The sequence below is a fragment of the Danio aesculapii genome, chromosome 4 (assembly GCF_903798145.1).
Source record: "Danio aesculapii chromosome 4, fDanAes4.1, whole genome shotgun sequence".
Lineage (NCBI taxonomy): Eukaryota > Metazoa > Chordata > Actinopteri > Cypriniformes > Danionidae > Danio > Danio aesculapii.
The window spans coordinates 27,336,136-27,358,216 of record NC_079438.1 but is presented as its reverse complement, the minus strand read 5'-3'; the positions used below and the strand labels follow the sequence as shown (position 1 = coordinate 27,358,216).

The window sequence follows — 22,081 nt, the reverse complement described above, 5'->3', positions numbered from 1 at the left end:
GTACACTGTTAAATATACCCCTGCATGATCTGAGATGTCTCTTGTTCCTATTTTACAGTCTTTTATTTTATGTTGATCTGACCCAAACATAAAAAAATAATCAATTCTAGAATAAGACATGTGGGTGGAAGTATATTCTTTTTTAAGAGGTTATATGTCTCTCCACACATCTATTAAGCCTAATTCTTTCATCATAAATCTTATTTGTCTAGTTTCTTTACTAATTTACTTATTAGAAGATGAGTCCAATTTAGAATGAAGTTGTACATTCCAGTCTCCCCTACAGATCAACGTACCTGACGCCTCCTTGGCTATAATGGTAAATATTTTTTTTTGAGAAATGCTTTGTCTTTTTCAGGAGGTTTATATATATTAAAGTACCTTCGATTTGGTCGATAGTTCCTTTTATTAGGTTATATCGTTCTTCTCTATCAGTAATCTTAGAAATTATTTGAAAGTTGGTTTTATTTGAGATTAATGTCATTACTTCTCGTTTACGACCAATATTATATGAGGAAAGAAAACCTTAAATCCCATTTTTCCAGAATCCCTTTTTCCTCTTGCCAGAAGATTATCTGTTGCTTTTCTCTTTTCATTTTAGCCACGAGTTTGCTTCTTTTAATCGGATTTAGTAACCCATTAATATTCAAAGTAATTACTCTATATTCCTGTTTTTGCATATACTATAATCAGATGTTATTGCGAAGATCACGGTGACCAGAACAAGAAAAACACAAACATGAATATCTTGAACCACATAATAAAACATTACGAAAAAGGTCTCCAAACCTTGAAGTCTTAAAATAACTTCGTAATGTGAGGGGAAATCCATCCTTCTCTAAAGGGCCCCTTCCTTGCTGTGCCTATTGCACAAAAAATGTTAACGAATATATTCAGCGCCCATATCTGGCAATATTATATTCTTGTATTTCTGGCTAGGTTTTCAAGTTAAATATTTCTACTTTCTGATTATAGCAAGGGATTTTAATTTTATAAATTAGAATTCCTTCATGTCTTCCTACCAGTAAGTTACTCAATGACTTGAGTCTTGGTGTGCTTTAATCGTTCATCTTGTGTCGTTGGTCAGTTCGGTTAAATACTATTCTTCCTTCAAATGATTTAAATGTCCATCATCTGTGAATTAAGTCAAGAAGTTTTACCAGTCTCTCAGAGTTCTTTGTTAGGAACTGTCAGGTTTTACCCTTCTTTCAAATGGAGCCAGTGTTGTCCCTTTGAAATTCACATAGTTTTTCCCAGATCTTCATTTGATGTTTTTACTTACTTTTCTTCCATGTCACTTCTTTTGCCGAGGTCTTTGTTTCACTTTCCCAGAGATCCCTATAATAGTTCCTTCTTCGCTGTTTATCTGTCCTTTTTCCTTCAGATCTCTTGATGCCTCCGTCATTGAATTGTACACGACCGGCCCGTTTTCCAGAAAGATTCTACGTTTCGCTGGCGATGGTGTTTGGACCTTAATCCCCTTTTCTTTCAGAATTTTTCTTATCGGAGCAAAAGCCCGTCTTTTCTGTTGGATCTCAGGTGGGTAGTCTTGGTCAAAAAAAATCCTTTTTTCGTTCCAGTGTATTACTTTCTTTCTCCATGCGGAGGACCAGTTTCTTTGTTTTGTATTCCAGGAAGAATACCACCACTGATCTAGGGTGGTGTCTGCGGGTGGTTTTGGTCCGAGTGCCCGGTAACACCTTTGGCTTTTAAGGTCCAATTTGTCAAGTGACAGCTCCATTTTGATAATCTTTCCATCAAGTCTTTTTATTATTATTAGGATATTATTCCCTTTGCTTCCTTCCGGGATTCCAAAAATCCGAATATTATTTCTACGTGATTCTAGATTTAACAGTTTCTCTTGTAAATTTTCTTGAATTTGGATGGTTTGATCGAGCATTTCTTTCATCTCAGCAATGTTCTCCTCCAATTCTCCAACACACTTCTCCACTTAGTTGACCTGCCGTTGCGTTTAGGTCCGTAATAAGGCCATCCAGTTTTTGATTGACTTCTTGTTTAAAGTTCCTTAGTTCCATTTTCACATGTTTTGCGAGAGAATCTTGGAAGGCGGTTAAATCGCATTTAATATCCATTTGGAAAGCTTTGATGTCCGTATGTATTGCTGCAATGCTAGCTGACAAGCTATCAGCTATCCCGTCCGTCTCTGATTTATCATCTGTTGATTTCTCGTTTTTTTTTTCAGGTTTCAATGGTTGTTTTGTCCTAGCCTTTTTGTTTTTGTCCCCCTCCATGTTATTTAAATATGGTTTAGGTTATCATATATGATGTAAAAAGGAGGAATAATACCAGTGTGTATGGGAGCGCTCTTTCTATGCTGCTACATGTGTCGACGCCATACCGGAAACCATCCCATGTGATTCTTAAGCTGCCCCAAATGAGTGAAACTCTGTACACACTGATCATGTCTAGGGTTTCTCTCCAGTGTGAATCACTCATGTGTTTTCAGGGTTCTTGAGTGAGTTACTGCACTGTGAACACTTGTACGGTTTTTCTCCAGTGTGAATCCTCTTGTGCCGTTTCAATTCTGCAGCTGTAATAAAAGTCTTCTCACACTCCAAGCACATATACTCTCTCACACCAGTTTGGATCTTCATGTGTTTAAGGTGTGATGATTGGCTGAAACTCTTCCCACACTGAGTGCATGTAAATGGTTTTTCTCTGGTGTGGATCTTCATGTGTCTATAAAGCGTTGATGATAAGCTGAAACTCTTCCCACACTGGTTGCATGTGAATGGTTTCTCTCCGGTGTGGATCCTCATGTGTTGATTAAGGTGTGATGATTTGCTGAAACTCTTCCCACACTGAGAACATGTGTATGGTTTCTCTCCAGTGTGGGTCATCATGTGTTGATTAAGGTTTGATGGTTGGCTGAAACTCTTCCCACACTGAGTGCATGTGAATGGTTTCTCTCCAGTGTGAATAATTATGTGTTTATTAAGGTTTGATGAATTGCTGAAACTCTTCCGACACTGAGGACATGTGTATGGTTTCTCTCCAGTGTGGATCATCATGTGTTGATTAAGGTAAGATGATTTGCTGAAACTCTTCCCACACTGAGTACATTTGAATGGTTTCTCTCCGGTGTGGATCATCATGTGTTGATTAAGGTTTGATGATATGCTGAAACGCTTCCCACACTGAGTGCATGTGAATGGTTTCTCTCCAGTGTGGATCTTCATGTGTTGATTAAGGGATGATGATTGGCTGAAACTCTTTCCACACTGAGTGCATGTGAATGGTTTCTCTCCAGTGTGGATCCTCATGTGTTTATTAAGGCAAGATGATTGGCTGAAACTCCTCCCACACTGGGTGCATGTGAATGGTTTCTCTCCTGTGTGGATCATCATGTGAATCTTAAGTTTGCTTTTGCTTGCCAAACTCTTTCCACACTGAGTGCAGGTAAAACAACTCTTGTCTCTCACTTTTAAAATACCACCAGTCTCTAAATGAGTTTTGTCCTCAATTTTGACATCCTGTTCCTCCTCTTTACTCTCCTCATAGTCTTTAATTAGGTCTGAAATAAAAAAGTTCAGTTTTTAGTAAATCATTGAAACTCTCATCAAAAGCTGAAGTGAAAAGGCACTAAAAACATTGGCTACACAAACCTTAATTTTGATGCACATTAAATGTAAAAACCTAGCAGATCATATTTAGATTGATCTTCTCATAGCAACATCCTGGGGTCCTTTACACACATGCACATTTAAGCAGATTCTTATTATTGATCCCAGATCATTTTTGGTCATATTGATGAGACATACATTTGAAAGCTGTAAATGGCCAGTTTTTTTATTTGTATATATTCGTAATCACAACAAAACATGTTTTTGTAAAACTTGTAAAGCAGATAAGAAATGCTTTCTCCTTCTATGCCTGACTGGTAAACCTGTCAGAAAAAACAGCTGAATCTCTGCAAATATTTGCCTCACAGACATGAAACATATCTGCATAAAGCTTTAAATCTGCACCTTTAGATGACAAATGTTCTTGAGGTAAGTAATCTGCATGTAACAGATGCAATGCAGAAATCTAAAACTTAACTGTTTCAGCTCATCAAACAAATGTAAATATTAGTCAAAGATAACACAATTAAACACATTGTGCAGTTTCTAAATGAAGGTTTTTATTCTTAAAAGGAAGACAAAGTACTGAACTATATAGCCTTGTGTGAAAATGTTTTTCCCCATTAAAACAACTTTAATTTTTCACACCGACTTCAAGTTCTCTAGCCACACCCAGACCTGATTACTACCACACATGTTCGCAATCAAGAAATCACCTAAATAGGACCTGTCTGACAAGGTGAAGTAGACCAAAAGAGCCTCAAAAGCTAGACATCATGCCAAAATCTAAAGACCTTTAAACACAAATAAGAAAAAAAATACTTGTGTCATGAGTAAAAAAAAAAGAGTGAACTCAAATGCAGAACAACAACAAGTCTTTATTGAGAGTGAGTCCCGGAAAAAGCAAAAATCTAATTAAACACCCAGTCGGGTGAGCGCTGAGAAAGTGCTGTTGGAAAAAACAACCAAACACTCGCTTACTTGCGGTCCTGAAAACAATCACATGTTGAGTAACATAATAATATGCACACAAATGATCGATAACATACTGACAAACATGAAGTGGTATAAACAGGAAAAAGGGAAACGAGAACTCCTGTGACTTCAAATAAAAGTAGATGACAAAAGATAATCTGTAACTCAGAACAGGAGGAGAGAGCAAAAGCGTGAGTTATGGTGACAGTACACCCTTCCTCAAGAATGCCCCCTGGCTTTCCCTTAGGACTCACTATGGACCTGATGAAACTGATCAATGAGAGAGCGGTCCAGCATATCCAGAGCCGGAATCCAACATCTCTTCTCTAGACCATAACCCTTCCAGTTTACCCGATACTGATAACCTCTCTACCTCTCCTCCTCACATCCAGAAGCCAGTGCACTGTGTATGTGAGTGACTTTCTGACCACACATGTATAGAGGGGGCAGACGCTTCATTCCTATTGCCAGTCCTTTTCTGGTGATCCTCCATGTCTGGAGGCATCTCTGAATAAATGAATGCATGAGGGAACAATTGCATCTGGTTCTTGGGAAGAGAATACGCTTATTTCACACGGCCACCATTTTAAAGAATGAAAGCTAGGCTGCAGTGGGAAAAACATGGAAGTATTGGATCAGCTCTGTAAACATTGCAACAACATGCTGTGGACTACAAACCTCCAGCTGTTGCCACAATTTCAAAACGTAGATTGGGGTAAACATCACTTTAATATCATTCAGTTCAGTTTAATTTAAACAATTAAAAGCATATTAGGCATCAAACTAAATTACAATCTCTTTAAGAGTAATACGCTTAAGTGTCCTTCTAGGATTCAGTTCATGGCACCAGGTGAACACCTTGAGGATGATTCCTTGCCTATGTAACCGGGTGAGTGATAAAACAATGCAGTCCTCTGTAGCACACCCTTGTGTTGTCTGTAATAGTGTTGTACCATGTCGCAATCCATATCTGGAGTTAGTTACACTTCTTCCTTGACCACACATTTAGGCCATCCATATCTAGAGCTAGATACAATACTTCATTGACGCACGCATTTAGAATTGTCTATTTTTGCTGTAACCAATGAGAACTGTTTATCTGGATCCCACCTTTTCTGGACTTGTGTAAAGAGTATAATTGCTGCATTGTTGTACTGTAAGTCAGATCGGCCTGCGAACTCATCCAGAGTGTGAAGCCCTTCTGCCATAGAACTGCAAACTATCTTCAGTAAATTTTTTATTTTTAATTGCATTTTCGACTCTTGAGTCTTCTCTTCGTTTGACACACCAGACTTTTTCTTAAACTGTTTGTCTATTATTAAACTATTTAACCCCAACAGATGGGACTGTTAGCCTAACCAGCACTAAAAGGGAGACAAGCCAATAGACAACATGGGAAAAGAGTTATATGCATATTTGACCATGGTTAATCTGGAACTCCAAGATGATGGTTCCCCGCATGCGACACAACGCAGGACTCTCTCCAGCTGCAGATTAGCTTGCTCGGCCAGGCCATTGGTCTGTGGGTGGTGCTCATGAGAAAGGCTAGCAGTCGCCCCCATCTGTCAGCAGAATTCTGGCCAAAACCTGGACACAAATTGGGAAACCCTGTCTAAAACCATGTCAACTAGGAGCCCATGAATACGGAAGACGTGGTCCAAGACAATGGCGGCTGTCTACCTCATTGAAGGTAATTTGGGGAGGGGAATAAAGTGAGCTGCCTTTAAGAATCTGCCCACCACAGTGAGGACTACTGTGTTGCCACTGGATGAGCGTAACCCAGTGACAAGCCAACACAAACTGACCAGTGTTCCACACCATTGAGAGCCACCAGAACCATTGCTTGATTAAGCCAAGGGTGCTATTTGCTCCTGGGTGGCAGGCTAGCTCAGATGAGTGACCCCTACGGTAAAACCTTGGTCCGGACTGACTCAGGCACATAAAACAAGTTACTAGGGCAGTTGATGGGCATAGCAATGGTACGAAGTTCCTACCTGACCACAGACTCCACCATCCTGCAACGACCAAGTTTAACCGGAAGGGTGGGTCTGGGTTCAACCTTACTTATCCGTGACAGTGAGTCGACCTTTACATTTTTGGACCCCAGGCAATAAGAGATGTAAAAATGAAACTGTGAAGATGTTAATTTTTGATATCAAAAACAGGTTTGTCACTAGTGACGATGGTCATTTCTTATATCATAAATGTGATTGTTAATAGGGACATTAGTCATTTTAAATTAACTTGTCAACAATTACCTTGTTGATATTAGGAATTAAATTTTTGATATCAAAATTGCATATTCTGAGAACAAATATAAGGCTGGATATGATTTTTTAATATCAACAGTTACATTTTTGATATAAAAAAATGCTGATTGTTGATACCAGGAATTGCATTTCCACTAGTACCAACCCAAATTCTTATATTAAAAATTATGTCATCGCTTGGAGGAAAACATTCCTCATATCTAATATGAAATTTAGTAATAAAATTCATAAAATTAATACTAGTAATAAACATATTTCTTGATATCTGTAACTTAATTCTGACAAGTTTAAAATGCATTTTGACTAGTAAAAAATGCTATTTCAGATCTCATGTTATGCTTTTTGGAAATGTGCATAGTAATGAATTCATCTATGTGCTGTAGGGATAATTTACTAGTCTGTCAGATGAAGAAGAGCCAGAGTCAGATTCATTCAAAAGAAAGGTTGCTGAAGATTGCAGTTTCATCAGCAGAAGCCAACTTCAACACTCGCAGTGAGTTCGTAGACACAGATAGGTTCAGAACATTTCCTCATGGGTGCGGGCATACAATTCTGAACGATATCTAAAAATGTTATTGGTCCAACCCATCGCCTAAAGCATACACTAGATCTAATTCTGTCTTATGGAATTGAGGTCATTGATGTAGACATTATACCACAAAGTGATGATATTACAGACCACTACCTCTTACTATATAAGCTGTGTTTACCTGAAATTAGCAGATCCGCTCCGATATATCGCCCTAGTAGAACTATTGTTCCATCCACTAAAGATGAATTTATAAATAACTTACCTGATCTTTCTCTACTTCGAAATGCACCCGCAAACGCAAATGACCTTGATGTAGTAACCAGCAGTATGGATGCCATCTTTACTAGCACTTTAAATACTGTGGCACCCATCAAACTAAAAAAGGCTAGAGAGAATAAATCTACACCGTGGTATAATAGTCAAACCCGCGCTCTCAAAACAGCAACCCGTGCCCTGATTGTTGATACCAGGAATTGCATTTCCACTAGTACCAACCCAAATTCTTATATTAAAAATTATGTCATCGCTTGGAGGAAAACATTCCTCATATCTAATATGAAATTTCAACTAGTAATAAACATATTTCTTGATATCTGTAACTTAATTCTGACAAGTTTAAAATGCATTTTGACTAGTAAAAAATGCTATTTCAGATCTCATGTTATGCTTTTTGGAAATGTGCATAGTAATGAATTCATCTATGTGCTGTAGGGATAATTTACTAGTCTGTCAGATGAAGAAGAGCCAGAGTCAGATTCATTCAAAAGAAAGGTTGCTGAAGATTGCAGTTTCATCAGCAGAAGCCAACTTCAACACTCGCAGTGAGTTCGTAGACACAGATAGGTTCAGAACATTTCCTCATGGGTGCGGGCATACAATTCTGAACGATATCTAAAAATGTTATTGGTCCAACCCATCGCCTAAAGCATACACTAGATCTAATTCTGTCTTATGGAATTGAGGTCATTGATGTAGACATTATACCACAAAGTGATGATATTACAGACCACTACCTCTTACTATATAAGCTGTGTTTACCTGAAATTAGCAGATCCGCTCCGATATATCGCCCTAGTAGAACTATTGTTCCATCCACTAAAGATGAATTTATAAATAACTTACCTGATCTTTCTCTACTTCGAAATGCACCCGCAAACGCAAATGACCTTGATGTAGTAACCAGCAGTATGGATGCCATCTTTACTAGCACTTTAAATACTGTGGCACCCATCAAACTAAAAAAGGCTAGAGAGAATAAATCTACACCGTGGTATAATAGTCAAACCCGCGCTCTCAAAACAGCAACCCGTGCCCTGGAACGTAAATGGAAAAAAACTAATTTAGAAGTCTTTAGAATTGCATACAAAGACAGTATGTCCAGCTATAGGAGGTCTCTAAAATCTGCCAGGGCTGAGCACCTCCGCAAACTGATAGAAAATAATCATAACAATCCTAGATTCTTATTTAACACCATCGCTAAATTAACAAATAATCGGTCATCTTTGGAACAAAACGTTCCACCGCAAATTAGTAGTGATGACTTCATGAATTTTTTCAGTGATAAAATAGAAGGCTTTAGACAGAAAATAGGAGATATTAAACTTTCTGCACCGCCTTATACTTCAGATCCAGTAAACACGTCTCTGAATCTAAATAACCTACAGTGCTTTAAAATCATAAAACAGGAAGAGCTAGACAAAATTATAAATAGCTCTAAATCAGCTACGTGTATATTGGACCCAATTCCAACAAAATTACTGAAAGAATTGCTACCTGTTATAGGAGAACCTCTTCTTAACATTATCAACTCTTCATTATCTTTAGGCCATGTTCCAAATCCTTACAAGTTAGCTGTTATTAAACCTACTATTAAGAAACCACAACTGGAACCCAGCAACTTAGCTAATTATAGGCCTATTTCAAACCTTCCATTTATATCTAAAATACTAGAAAAAGTTGTTTCTGCTCAATTATGCTCCTTTCTGCAGACCAACAATGTTTTTGAAGTGTTTCAGTCAGGTTTCAGAGCTCATCACAGTACAGAAACTGCATTAGTGAAAATAACCAACGATTTACTCTTAGCTGCTGACCAAGGGTGCATCTCGCTATTAGTTCTACTCGATCTTAGTGCGGCATTCGACACCATTGACCATGGTATCCTTATTAATTGCTTAAAGTCTACAGGTGTCCAGGGACATGCCCTACAATGGTTTAAGTCATACTTATCTGACCGTTACCAGTTTGTGAATATTAATGGACAGCCTTCACAAATCAGCCCAGTAAAATACGGGGTGCCTCAAGGATCAGTTTTAGGCCCTTTGCTGTTTACAATATACATGCTACCCCTGGGAGACATTATTAGAAGACATGGGATCAGCTTTCACTGCTATGCAGATGATACTCAATTATATATTTCAACTAAACCTGACGAGACGTCTAATCTGTCCAAGCTAACTGAGTGTATTAAAGATGTTAAAGACTGGATGACCAACAATTATCTTCTCTTAAACTCAGACAAAACAGAATTATTACTTATTGGGCCTAAATCCTGTACACAGCAGATCCCACAACTCGACCTACAATTAGAGGGATACAAAGTTAGCGTTAGCTCTACTATAAAAGATCTGGGTGTCATATTAGACAGCAATTTAACTTTTAAAAATCATATATCCCATGTCACAAAAACTGCTTTCTTTCATCTGAGAAATATCGCTAAGTTACGAAGTATTCTATCCATCTCAGATGCAGAAAAGCTAGTCCATGCTTTTATGACTTCTGGGCTGGACTACTGTAATGCACTGTTTGCTGGCTGCCCAGCATCCTCTATTAACAAACTTCAATTAGTACAAAATGCAGCTGCCAGAGTTCTTACCAGGTCTAGAAAATTTGATCACATCACCCCAATTTTATCCTCCTTACACTGGCTGCCTGTTAAGTTTCGTATTGAATTTAAAATATTGCTTCTTACATATAAAGCTTTAAATAATCTAGCTCCTGTTTATCTAACCAATCTTCTGTCTCGCTACAATCCAACTCGCTCTTTAAGGTCTCAAAACTCAGGGCTTCTGATAGTACCTAAAATAGCAAAGTCGAGTAAAGGAGGTCGAGCCTTCTCATTTATAGCTCCTAAACTCTGGAATAGCCTTCCTGATACAGCCGAGGCTCAGACACACTCTCCCAATTCAAAACTAGATTAAAGACCTATCTGTTCAGTAAAGCATACACTTAGTGCACCACTTGGGGGCTTCCACACAGGTTATGCATCTTGTTGATATACACTGTGAACATCAGCTACGCTAATTATTTTCTTTATTCTCCATTTCCACCTGGGGATACTCTTCCCGAGGCCCTCAGACTATGCAGAGTCACTGATTCGATCCAAGACCAACGACGAGATGATCCCAAGGTTTTCTATATCCTGGACCTGGCCGAATCCTGAGCAGCTACTGTGATGGTCATGGAGGAGTGGAGAACATGAGACTGATTCCTGTGACGCTCCAGAGACAGACGAGTCTTCGCTGAGGCCAGCTTCCAGCCTCCGCCACTGAGACTACAGCTCTGCACAAAAGTTTGGCCAGCGGAGAAATTAAAATGGTCGTGCCCAACTGAGCCTGGTTTCTCTCAAGGTTTTTTTTCTTCACTTCCGCCTTTAGTGAAGTTTTTTTTCCCTCTCCGCTGTCGCCACTGGCTTGCATGTTTCGGGATCTATAGAGCTGCGCATCGTAGGATTTGCTCTTCAGTATTTGGACTCTCAGTAGTGATTATTAAATCACACTGATCTGAGCTAAACTGCACTGAACTCAACACTATAAACTGAACTACACTGTTCCTATTTACTGTGACCTTTTATGTGAAGCTGCTTTGACACAATCTACATTGTATAAGCGCTATACAAATAAAGGTGAATTGAATTGAATATCTCAAGCATACAAATGTCAGACATCTGCTAGGCTGTTTAGAGCTGATCCCAGACCTGTGAAAGGATCTAAATTCGAATTGAACATACACACACCCACTTTCAAGGTACAATCTGTTTCTTACCCAAGGCTGAGTGTACTCTCAGCCGTTTTTATCAAAACTCCTTATCTGCATTCAGGCTGCTATATTCTCACTACACAAAGTCTATCTTGAATAAATAGGAAAACCACTTTAAACAGAATTAACACATAATAATAATTATATCAATAATAATAACAGACAAAGATAGGGACAAAGACACTTCAAGTGAAAATTCCTAAATTCATCCATTCATTTTCTTTTCGGCTTAGTCCCTTTATTAATCTGGGGTCGCCACAGCAGAATGAACCGCCAACTTATACAGCATATGTTTTACGCACCAGATGCCCTTCCAGCCGCAACCCATCACTGGGGAACACCCATACACTCCCGTCCACACACATACACTATGGCCAATTTAGCTTACCCAATTCACCTGTACCGCAAATCTTTGGACTTGTGGGGAAAACCGGAGCACCTGGAGGAAACCCAGGCGAACAAGGGAAGAACATGCAAACTCCACACAAAAACGCCAACTGACCCAGCCGAGACTCGAACCAGCAACCTTCTTGCGGTTAGCGACAGCACTAAAATACCTAAATATATTTTAGAAATCAGGTAATATTTAACTTCATTCATTAGTCAAAATCATTTCAAAGATTAAATACTGATTAAAATATTCATATGAATAAATTAATGTGAAAAAGGATAAATGTTGGTACTTGCTGAGATGGATTGGAAGACAGAAGCCTGAATTCATCAGTGCATAGTGATGACGAAACTACATATCTGATTTCAACAACTAAATTTTCACTAGTTAAATGTAGGCTGCCATTCAGACTTAATTGTTGATATCAGGAATTCTATTGTTAATTTCAACAACTAAATTGCTACTAGTAAAAATTGGTTTGTCCTCCACACACTTCTCCTCCACTGTTACATCTTCCCTACCCTCACACACATAATTCTCACTTCTTGATGTAAATAGTGCAGCAGAAACACTCTGTTCCACTTTAACATCCTGCTTAGGTGAGATCTGTCCTGTCTCCACCAGACCAATGCACCCTACTCCCTCTAACCCCTGGTTGTCGGATGGTCTGAGAGAATGGTTTGTGTTGGAGTTAGGGCATGTTCTGAGATAACATTGGACAGCACCCAGGGCAACAGAGAGAGCATGGCACAAATCAAAAGCCTCCACCTTAGCAGGTACCAAACCCAGCTGCCATCATTAGCCTCCCAACTCCATTCGGCCAAAATTCCATACTACCATAACAAAATTAACACCACTTCAGACATCCACAAACTATTCAGGACATTTAATACCCTGCTCTGTCCTCCTCCACCAACTCCTTATCAGCTGGCCTCCTTTACACAAAAAAACACTCAAATTAGCAGTCTATTTCCCACCAAATCCAACCTAAATCTCCATCAAACAACACCCTCTGAAGAAAAATTCACTCTCTTCTTTCACTCCACACTGGCACATTCCTAAACACTTTTAAACAGGTGTAACAGAGGCCAGCTAGTGAAGGGTTGTGCAGGTAAACCTCATTCTTCTGACCTCTAAAGGTGCTCTGGCGACAGATGCTAGGGACCATGGTCTTTAGCCGCCTTGTTAGAGCAACTGTCATGCGGAAGGTCGCCAGTTAGATCCCAGCTCAGAGCGGGTTGGGTGGTGTAGGGCCTGCGGGGTTACACAGGCCTGGGAAGCTCACTGTTCAAAAAGCCATCACTCAACATCTCATTGGATGAAAAATACCCTGCTGAAAAATCCAGCTTAAACCAGCCTAGGCTGGTTGGCTGGTTTTAGCTGGTCGACCAGCCTGGTTTTAGAGGGGTTTTGGCCATTTCCAGGCTGGTTTCCAGCCATTTCCAGCCTGGTCTTAGCTTGTTTTACTTAGCTGGTTTTGGCTGGGCTCCCAGCCTGGCTAGGCTGGTCAAGCAGGTTTTAAATGGTCATTTTCCAGCCCAACCAGCTAAGACCAGGCTGGAAATGGCTGGAAACCAGCCTGGAAATGGCCAAAACCCCTCTAAAACCAGGCTGGTCAACCAGCCAACCAGCCTAGGCTGTTTTAAGCTGTTTTTTTAGTAGGGTATAGACCAGTTTCTCTCCTATTTATTGCCAATACACTACAAAGTGCTGTTTTCAACTAAATTTCCAATTTTTTTTACTCACATCAAACTGCCTGAAGTACTTCGGCTTGGAAAAAAAAATCAACTGCTCACTCATCTGCTTACGTCACCTTCCCTGCAAATCCACACATTCAACACAATTTCTCAATCCAGCTGGGATCATTCACCATTACCCCATTTAGTTTGGTAAGAAATTTTAGGGTGATTCTGAATGATCAGTTGTCCTTTAAAGAGGACTTTGCTTACACAGCTCCATCATGCAGATCTGTTGTGATTTTTTTTCTCATTCAGAGAGTCAGACAGGGACCATAGTCCAAAACAACACTAGCTACATGAATACACTGGAGAGTGGAGTACAGATGTATCCGCACCTGTACAATCACTTGCAAAGAGATTTTAAGCCGCAGAGGTGCTGTTTGCCAGATGTTTATGAAACTGTTCTTCTCTCAGCCGCCATCATTGTGTTTACGGTAAACGCGAGGAGCGCAACACATTTACAACCCCACCTACTGCAGTGTTAAAGAGCCCATATTATGGGTTTTTGAAAATTCCCTTCCATGTAGTGTGTAACACAGCTCTAAGTGAAGTGAAATATCCAGCTAAGGCCTAAATCTGTAAGTGTACAGTGTTTAAAACTGTTGATTCATCTATAAAAGAGTCGACTCATAGTGCTTCAAACGAGTCGTCTTGATAACGAGTCATTAGGTGTTTCGTGATGGCGTGGCTATGAAACACAAGTAGTTGCGCGCGCAAACCCGGGAGATTTGAAACCTGCGGCCCCGCCCACTAACAGAAAAAAAGCCACACACACACACACACCGGTCGAATGAAGTCACGCTGTGCAGATGGATATTATTGACAGTTCACCCAAAGATGAAACCTCAGCAATATAGCCGAGCCTTGAGCTGTTCGAATGCTTCTGGAAACTACATGCTTACAAAGTTAAGACTGTCAGAACATGGATCAGTGGATCATGAATCAGTTTCTTCCTCCATTTCACAAGTGTAAGTACGTGCGATTAAAATTGTTGCCTCGTTTACTCTAGCTTGCAAATTATGTATTTAGTTGTGTTTTGTTACTTGTAACCTCATGTACTGTATCAGGTTAACTCTTTATTATCATATCGCGTGCAAAGCCACGTTGAAAACGCGATGCGTGCCGCTTTGTTTACGGATCGTCAGCTGTTTCTGAAATTGAAGACCGGGGGGCTATTGGCGTATATAACTGAGGACGCGGGTGGTGAGGGAGGTTGCCTCTTTGGACGCGCCGGCTGTGTGTGTGTGTGTGTGTGTGTGAAAAGAGCAGGTAGACTGTCACGGGCTAGGAGATCTCCTCGCCAGTTCTTGGACTTTTTGCTCAATAAAATAGTTAGTCGTCTGTATTTACATTCACCCACTGGCAGCCAAAATCCACGACTTACACTATAAAGCGTGTATGCACTGTGACTACTTTTATATTGTTGATTAGCAGCTGGCCATTTCACTCTGTCTCGCGCTGAAGGCGGTCAGTGTCGACCAATCGCAGCAGGCTGTCATCGGTCCAGTCAGCGCAGATTAGCTTTGCGCTGAGGAGGGGTCTGGGAACAAATGAATCGCTGAACGATTCATATGGGAGTCGCTGGGATAATTAGGTAAAACTAAATGCAGATTATAAGACCATGAAAGTGTTTTTTGACCTTGCATGCATATTAGACTGTTGTTGGAGACCCTTACAACCAAAATATGATCCTATTTCATGTATAATATGGGCTCTTTAACTGACTAAACCTCGTCACAGTGTGAACACTTGTACGGTCTCTCCAGTGTGAATCAGTTTTAATTTTGGAGCTGTAATAAAAGTCTTCTCACACTTGAAGCTTTTTCACACCAGTGTGGATCTTCATGTGTTCATTAATGTTTGCTGATCGGTTGAAACTCTTCCCACACTTAGTGCATGTGAATGGTTTCTCTCCAGTGTGGGTCTTCATGTGTTTATTTCGACCTCACTGACTGGAGTGTTTTTGAAGCTGTTGCAAACGATCTGGATGAGCTCACAGAGACTGTAACATCTTATATCATTTTCTGTGAAGACGTGTGCATTCCTACCAGGACTCAACTCAAATACAACAATGACAAACCATGGTTCACTGTAAAACTTAGACTTCTACGTCAGGCCAAGGAGGTTGCTTACAGGAATGGGGAAAGGGCCTTGTATAAGCAGGCCAAATATACACTGGAAAGGGAGATCAAAGTTGCAAAAAGGAACTATTCTGAGAAACTAAGGAGTCAGTTCTCTACCAGCGACTCAGCATCTGTGTGGAAATGTCTGAAAAACATCACAAACTACAAGACACCATCCCCCAGCACTGTAGACAACGAACGACTTGCAAACGACCTGAATGAGTTTTACTGCTGGTTTGAGAAAAACCCCCACACCCACTCTGAACTGCTCTTCACACCACCATTAACACCTCCACCACCCCCCGCCTCCCTCATACCTGCACTTCAGTTCAGTGAAGATGATGTGCGCAAGGTCTTCCGGAAACAGAAGAGGAAAAAAGCACCAGGCCCAGATTTCATAACACCAGCCTGTTTAAAGTCCTGTGCTGACCAACTGGCACCCATCTTCACCCTGATCTTCAACAGATCACTTGAGCTGTGTGAAGTGCACTCCTGCCTCAAACGCTCCACCATCATCCCCATCCCAAAGACACCCAAACTTACAGGACTAAAGGACTACAGACCGGTAGCGCTAACATCTGTGGTCATGAAGTCTTTTGAAAAACTAGTGCTGGCCCACCTGAAGGACATCACTGAACCCTCACTGGACTCTCTCCAGTTTGCCTACAGAGCAAACAGGTCTGTGGATGATGCAGTCAATATGGAACTGCATTATGTTCTGCAACACCTAGACAGACCAGGGACCTATGTGAGGATCTTGTTTGTTGACTTTAGCTCAGCTTTTAACACTATCATCCCAAAACTTCTCGTGCCCTAAATAACTCAGCTCTCTGTGCCCACCTCTGTCTGTCAGTGGATCAACAGCTTCCTAACGGAATATATTTATTATCTGTTTATTGTCCTGTCTCTGTAATTCTGTTGCACTGTAGAAGCTCTCTCACGAAAACAAATTCCTCGTATGTGTGAATATACCTGGCAATAAAGCCCAATCTGATTCTGATTAAGGCCTGAGGAGTCGCTAAAACTCATCCCGCACCGAAGCTGCGGTCACACTAGGGTTTGAGCATAAGAAATTCTGTTGTACGGCGCTGCGAAAAGGGGTGGGATTAAACAAGATGATTAGACATGAAAAAAAGTGAGCGATTGGTCCATATTTTACATTTCTGTCCAGAGAGGTCATGTTTTGATCTATGATTGGTCTCACACAGTCAAGTGATGCGATTTCCCAGGTCAGAGTTCACCAAGTTTGAACTTTGTAAGCAGTAAACTGTGAAACTTGACGCACGAACTTGCGTTTTCGGTCTGACGCATTCGCATGTGTATGAATGCTAGTCTATGGGGAGAAAAGTCCAGTGTGACCGCGGCTTAAGTGCAAGTGAATGGTTTCTATCCAGTGTGGCTCATCATGTGTAGATTAAGGGATGATGATTGGCTGAAACTTTTCCCACACTGAGTGCACGTGAATGGTTTCTCTCCAGTGTGGATCCTCATGTGTTTATTAAGGGATGATGATTGGCTGAAGCTCTTCCCACAGTGAGTGCATGTGAATGGTTTCTCTCCAGTGTGGATCCTCATGTGTTTATTAAGGTGTGATGAGCAGTTAAAACTCTTCCTACAGTGAGTGCATTTGAATGGTTTCTCTCCAGTGTGGATCCTCATGTGTTGATTAAGGTGTGATGAGCAGTTAAAACTCTTCCCACACTGAATGCATGTGAATGGTTTCTCTCCGGTGTGGATCATCATGTGTTGATTAAGGGATGATGATTTGCTGAAACTCTTCCCACACTGAGTGCATGCGAATGGGTTTTCTCCAGTGTGGCTCATGATGTGTAGATTAAGGGATGATGAGCGGATGAAACTCTTCCCACACTGAGTGCATGTGAATGGTTTGTCCCCAGTGTGGCTCATCATGTGTAGATTAAGGGATGATAAGCGAATGAAACTCTTCCCACACTGAGTGCATGTGAATGGTTTTGATCCAGTGTGGATCATCATGTGTTCATTAAGGTGTGATGATTGGCTGAAACTCTTCCCACACTGAGTGCATGTGAATGGTTTCTCTCCAGTGTGGTTCCTCATGTGTAGATTAAGGTATGATGATTGGCTAAAACTCTTCCCACACTGAGTGCATGTGAATGGTTTCTCTCCAGTGTGAATCATCATGTGTAGATTAAGGTTTGATGATTGGCTGAAACTCTTCCCACACTGAGTGCATGTGAATGGTTTCTCTCCAGTGTGGATCCTCATGTGAATCTTAAGATTGCCTTTTCTTCCAAAACTCTTTCCACACTGAGTAAAGGTGCAGGTGAAACGATTCTTGTCTCTCCTTTTCAAAATACCATCAGTCTGTAAATTATTTTTTTCCTCAATTTTGACATGTTGTTCCTTCTCTTTACTTTCCTCATTCTCTTCTATTAGGTCTGAAATAAATAAATAAAACAATAGTTTTCATTAAGTCTTACAACTCTCATCAAAAGCTGAAAATTGAAAAAACACAGGAAACATTCATACCTGCCAACATTCGGATCATAAAATCCGGGAGATTATTCCCAGGAATGCGCACAAAGTGAAGTGCGGGGGGTGTGAGGGTGGAGTTAGGGATGTGTGAGAAGTAGAGCGGGCGGTGGGGCAGAGGGGGAGAGTGTGGGGGTTGGGGTAGAAGGAGTGGTGGATTAGACGGGATGGGGTGATAAGGGATATGTCCATAGTGGACGCGTACGTAGTTAGGGCGGCAAAAGCAAATGTGCGTTATTTCCGAGACCGTCAACATACCGACCAGGGGCCCTTGTCAATAACCCATGCAGGGGGACCACCTCATTTTTGCATTTTGCACTATGCCACTGGTTCGAAGTAAAGAGCGGGGAAAGGTGCGCGCGAACTGAAGAGCGGGTATGAAAATGGTTGCGCGTTAGGTTCGGTGTGCTTGGGAACTGTACTAAAAAGCGGGGGGGAGGGAGGGGGGATTGGCGTGACTGGGGGGTTTATGTGGGGGGTGGGTGCGGTTAGGTGATGGAGTTTTCCGGGAGACAGAACAATAAGGGAGATGGGTCTGAAATAAAACGGGAAAAACGGGAGTGTTGGCAGGTATGGAAACATTGGCTGCACACACTGTAATTTGATGCACATTAAATGTAAAATAAATACCATACAATACTGAACAAACAGCTGAATATCTGCCTCGCAGACATGAGACATACCTGTACAGCATCTGCATAAAGGCTGAAATGTGCACCTTTCCCCTTGTGTGCTGTTGGGTCATTTTCGTACATTCTGGTGTGATTTTGAGGCTTAATTTGGGCAAAATTGTCTTTGTGTTTCAGCAAATGGACTGATATTTGGGGACATAATTCTGGGAAAATGCTTAAAAAAAAAACTTCAATACACCCTGGACAAATTCACTCCCTTTTCGTTATATTCATGGCTGTTTTTTCTCCATAGGCCTCTATTATAACAACATTTTTTGATTGCAAAGCCATGACGGCATATAATCATGCATTTATGATTATTGGTGTTTTCTGTGATGACAGTCAACATTGTTTAATTGGTCTCCACCCATGGGACGGCAAAAAGAAAATGGGTGAGAGGATAAAGAAAGAGGAGGAGAGTTGAAGAGGGCAGCATTATGTGGTGTGCGGAGGAAAGAGAAGTTGACTGAACTGTTGTAGTGCGGGTAAACGAGTAGAGAAACCGGGTTGAGACGAAACTTAACGACTGGCTGTGAGAAACAAAAAGTGAAAGTACATATTGAAGCAACAGAGCAAAGACCGCTATCTTGTTACTGAAGTGCTCGTGACGTCTGTGAATGAGTGCGTCACCAAAGACTTCAGTGCAGTGTGTCCTGAACAAAATCAACTTATCGATTTATCTTGCTGGCATGGAGTCAGCTGCCTACTCACCGGCTGGGTTCATCGACGCCCTCAACCTTCACATCCACACCTCCACATTCGCCATTCCTCTATCATTTCCCTTGACCCTTCTGTTCCGTGGGTAAGAAGCAAAAGTTTTTGTTTTCTTTGCCCAAATTCTCATTTTTTGTCTCTTGTTTTGTTTTCTCTCCGTAGCAAGTGCAGAGGGTTTTGTGTTTCAGTGTGATTATTGTTATTTTTTTGTTTTGTTGTTGATACTGCTGTTTGTGTGTGAAAAGTACAAAGTGTTTATTATTATTATTATTGACCAAGACAAACTTTATTTAGTTACTTAATCAGAAAGTAACGGAATTTATTACGCTTGACAACCAGCCATTCTCTGTAGTGGAAGACACTGGATTTCAGCGACTGCTAAGACACCTCAAGCCTCGCTACACTTTACCAAGTCTGCGTTATTTTGTCTACGTCTGCTTACCGGAGATATACAGCTGGATATCCACTAATGGATCTTCCCCTAAAGAGACTTAAACTGGATGTAAATACGAGGTGGAATAGCACCTTTTACATGATGCAAAGTCTTTTGGAGCAGAAAGACACTGCTAGCGCTGCAGATTACGAGCTACCGGTTACTCTCACCCTGCAGCAGTGGGCATTGATGGAAAGCGTTACTCTCTCCTTTTGAACAAATAACTAGAGATTAGCAAAGAGGATGCATCTGCTGCTGATATTATCCCCCTTCTCGAGACTCTAAAAAGGTTGCTCAGCAAAGAAGCTGAGTTAAAACGATGTAAAAAGCTAGATTCAGTGCAAAAACACTTCAAAAACACCACTTCAAACCACATGTGCAGTATCGCAACCATCCTTGACCCACGATATAAGGACAAGTTTTATGAAACTGACATGAAACGGCAGATGCATGAATTAAGTAGTTGAGGAGATTAAAAAACTTGGACATCCTAGAGACAGTGACGTGGGTGCAGAATCTAGAAGGTAAGTTCAATATAAAAATAATAATAGGCTATAAAATAGGCTTTTCAATCATTCTCTTTTTTAACACACGTCTGATTATTTTTTAAAGATATCATACAACAAAAGAGGGCTCGCATGGAAGCAAAAGAATCTTCAACAGAATCTATCTCTGCCATATTCAACGAAATTGTTCATGAAAACGGGACTGTGGTGAAGAATGCAAGTGTGTCAACGCAAGTTTCCATTTACCTAGCAGAGCCGCTGGTTCCCAGGCATGAGAGAGCGCTAATGTACTGGTCTGCTAATCAGGCCCGTCTGCCAGAAGTTGCACAAGTCGTGTACGAGCATCAATAGTGAAAAAACCTTCAGCTCAGCATCTAATATCCTAAACGAGAAAAGAAATTGTTTAAGCAGAGATAAAGCAGAAATGCTTTTATTTGTGAAGAAGAACTTAACCAATTTCCTTATTTAAGGGTAAGGAATGAGACGCTGTGAGCAGATGTTCAGAATTGTTAATGTTGATGTCACTTAAGAAGAAAGTTAAAACATGTAATAAGTTTGCTGTTCTATGATGCAGAGACATTAACTTATTTGAGGGAAATTCTAAATGATTGTGAGAAATGCTTTATGATCCAGTTATTCTTTAGTGAATATCATCAAAAAAGTTCAGATTAAAATGTTTGATAGTTATAAAACTTGCTTGATTGTATAGAAAGTTTTATATTTCACATGGATTTGAGGGAAATGCTTTGTAAAAACAGCATGCTTTTCATATTTAACTAATATTAATCAGTTAATATCATCAAAACTGATTATATTTAATATCACCAGCTTGATGTTCAGATTATAATGCAAATATGTGTTTGACTGGGATGAGTGAATTTGAGAATAAGTTTTAAAATAAAAATGGCATTGGTTATATTTAGTTATGTTAATATGAATTAATAAAATAGAAAAAAAAAATTATAGTCTTTAATTTTACTAATTTTTAATGTGTTAATGCTAATTTGAGCAACGTGTTCTCCGTTTATGAGACCATTCTCTGAAACAACTGTTCAATTAGAGAAAATAAAGTTTTATATGCATTGTGTTCAGAATGATTGAATTATTGGACTTATTATGAGTGATTGATTTAGTTTAAAATGCAGAACCATTAAACTATCGGTATCGGCAGATAGCACTCTAAACAATCAGCTATCAGTTTCGGCTGAGAAATTTACTATCGGTGCATCTTGTTTATTTATTTTTGGTTTAATATTTGTAACTGGTGGTGAGAGCTAGTCGCAGTATATTTTCTTTAAATGGTATTTTGACAGTTATTCTGTCTGGCGCCCAAGATTAATCATTTAAAAACAAGTGACGAACATATTTGTGTAATGTTTGTTTATTTATTTATTACATTTTTTGGGCATCACCATTCCCACACCACTGTTACATTTCCCTGTTGGGAAGAGATTTGTGATTTTTACTATTGATCATCAGTTACAGTGCAAAAAATGTTTCTGTCTTTTATATGGAGTATAGTGTGTGTGTGTGTGTGTGTGTGTGTGTGTGAGAGAGAGAGAGAGAGAGAGAGAGAGAGAGAGAAGGTGGATTT

The 22,081-nt window shown here is 40.2% G+C and overlaps 1 pseudogene; it reads right to left on the bottom strand.

Annotated features, from left to right (window-relative positions):
• Positions 1 to 1,011: 1,011 nt before the first annotated feature.
• Positions 1,012 to 22,081, bottom strand: part of LOC130222399 (zinc finger protein 721-like) — a 306,699-nt pseudogene continuing 285,629 nt past the window's right edge.